Below are 3,128 nucleotides of genomic sequence, written 5' to 3'. Positions count from 1 at the left end.
TTCGGTAATCGCTCTACTCAAAGCTTTATCACAATTTAAGTCATTTTAAGTATGGTTTCTGCTCGTGGGCACCATAGCCATCGGGTCTCTGGTGTTTAAAACAACAGAGGCCCAGGGCGAATGCCGATCGCAGACATTTAACCCTTTAAATGCCATGGTCATATGTGGCCACAGCATCCAAATGATGAAAACTCGGCAGCACGTGTTTCCAAGCCAGGAACGGCTCACCCATGTGCAGTGGCCAGGGCCGTCTTTAATATCGATTGGACCCTGGGGAAAAATGTACTTGGGCCCCCTGGATCCCTCCTTCCCACACCGTAGCATGCAATCATGCCCTCCACCACAACACACACACAAAAAAAATCCACACACCTCGTAGAGTAGTAAACTTAATAATGATGAGTGGTCACTACAGGTGTTCCTTGGCAGTAATGTAAATACTGCCTTTCTTTCTGAAAAGGCAGTGTTTACATTAAAAAGCTCGCACGGACATGCTATAGACACCAGAACTACTACGTTCAGCTGTTGTGGTTCTGGTGACTATAGTGTCCCTTAATATTGAGAGAAAAAAAAGAATCGGCACAAAAGTATCTAATAAAATGGCTGTATAATCATTCTAAAAATGAAAAAAATAAAAATTACACAAATATATAGTATTTTGCAGATTACTTTTATTTATTTTTACAATGTGCAGATAGTACTGTACTACTGACCCCTCCATCCACCCCTACATACAGGGTAATACAGCGACACATACCTCTTACATCCAGTGACGTCTCCTTTGATGTAGATGTTCTCTTTCCTCATCTTCTCTTTTCAGACCAGACCACAATTTTTTTGCGATTTCTCGTCTCTGCAGTTTGGCAAACAAAATCTTAGCTTACTACTTTTCCATCATCCTCCTATCTTCTGCACAAATCATCCTACCACCCCCAATACTGTGCCGCTGTGCTCCCCATTATTATACTGCAGAAACAGATAAACCCCCTGATAATACTAGTACCACACAGATAATGCCTCCTTCAATAATTATTGGCACACAGTGGCCCATAGTGCCCCCATAATGTGCCAGTATAAAATACCCCTATATAGTGCCCCCAGTAAATGCCCCATAGTGCTCCCCTCCCCCTTCTTCCTAGTGCTCCCCATAATGTACCAGTATAAAATGCCCCATATATAGTCCCACAGTAGATGCCCTCAGTGTCCCCCATAATTTGCAAGTATAAAATACCCCTTCTTAGTGCCCCCCATAGATGAGCCCATAGTACTCCTCTCTCCCCTTCCCCATAGTACCCACCATAATGTGCCCCAGTATAAAATACCCCTATACAGAGCCCCCATATAAAATACCCCTTCTTTGTAGCCTCAGTTGAAGTCCACATAGTGTTCCTTTCCCCCCTCCCCCATATAAAATACTCCTTCTTTGTGGCCTCAGTAGATGCCCCCATAGTGCCCCCAATAATGTACCAGTAAGAAGTGCCCCCATAGTGCCACCCAATAATGTGCCAGTAAATAGTGCCTCCATAGATGCCCCCACAGTTCCCCCCAATAATGTGCCAGTAAGATGTGCCCCCATAGATGCCCCCGAATCATGTGCCAGTAGCAAGTACCCCATAGATTCCCCCCCAATCATGTGCCAATAACAAGTGCCCCTATAGATGCCCCTCAATCATGTGCCAGTAACAAGTGCCCCATAGATGACCCCCTATCATGTGCCAGTAGTAGTACCATATAAAAAAAATAAACACTTATGCTTACCTCCATCAGGCTGGCAGCAATGCGATGCAGGCCTCTTCCAGCCTGTGTCCCACACTGTATGGCTCAGGTAGCGCGATGACGTCATTGTGCCGCCTGCATCGGCCTATGATAGGCTGCAGGCACTAGGTGCCTGTAGCCTATCAGAGGAACGGGGGAGTGAGATTGCCTCTCACTCCCCTGCCCCGCCGCAGCACTTCCATTTGTATTGCTGTCCTGAGGACGGCGATACAGATGACTATGGAGATGATCACTTCCACAATGGAAGCGCTCATCTCCCTGTGCCCTGCCGCCGCCCCCCACGTCACCAGTGGCCAGCGGAGCTCAAGAAGCAGCTGCCTTAGGCCCCCATTAGCAACTGGGCCTTGGGCAGCTGCCCCTTGTGCCCCGCGTTAAAGGGAGTCTGTCACCACATTTTAGCATGTTAGACCGTTAAAATAGGGTTATGTGATCCACCCAGAACATAAAAACGGTACCTTTGTGGTAGAAAACAGACTTTTCTTTTTGCCGAAAATGAACTTATAAGATTATGTTCTGAGCCCTCTCAAGTGCCCAGGGCGGTCTCTCAATCCTCGGAGCCCCAGGCAGCACCTCCTAAACGGCTCATAACCCCGCCCGTTTACTCCCCTCCCCTGTCCTTTTCCACTGTGGCTGTGCGGTCCAAATCAGTAGCGGGCGCATGCGCAGTAGGTATTGCGATGCCCTGCCAGGAGCGGGCATCGCATTGCGCATGCGCCCGCTACGATTTAGACCGCACAGCCACAGTGGAAAAGGACAGGGGAGGGGAGTAAACGGGCGGGCAGAGGCGCACGGAGGGCGGGGTTATGAGCCGTTTAGGAGGTGCTGCCTGGGGCTCCGAGGATTGAGAGACCGCCCTGGGCACTTGAGAGGGCTCAGAACATAATCTTATAAGTTCATTTTCGGCAAAAAGAAAAGTCCGTTTTCTACAACAAAGGTACCGTTTTTATGTTCTGGGTGGATCATATAACCCTATTTTAGGGTCTAACATGCTAAAATGTGGTGACAGACTCCCTTTAAAGACGGCCCTGAACACAGCTCTGTACATAATGCACCATACAAACACACTCGCCTCTCAGAAACAACCCAACAGACACATGCTTCTACAATAAGCATTTGTATACGCACTATACCTCACCGCACGATCACACTGAAACACTACAACAACCCTGCCAGCTCTGCTGCATGCACTCCCTTTCTAGCGTGTACAGCTGACTGCAGACAGTAACTACATAACACGGCTTCTGCACAGTACACAACTACTCCAAGGACAGGGTCACGTGACTGGGTTACGTTCAGCATCACAACTCCTCCCACACATATGATTGATCACATGATCATGACATCATCTAAGG

Source organism: Bufo gargarizans, chromosome 2, assembly GCF_014858855.1.
Source record: "Bufo gargarizans isolate SCDJY-AF-19 chromosome 2, ASM1485885v1, whole genome shotgun sequence".
NCBI classification, from domain to species: Eukaryota; Metazoa; Chordata; class Amphibia; order Anura; family Bufonidae; genus Bufo; species Bufo gargarizans.
The sequence above is the reverse complement of the archived record's forward strand: the minus strand, read 5'-3'. Positions refer to the sequence as shown.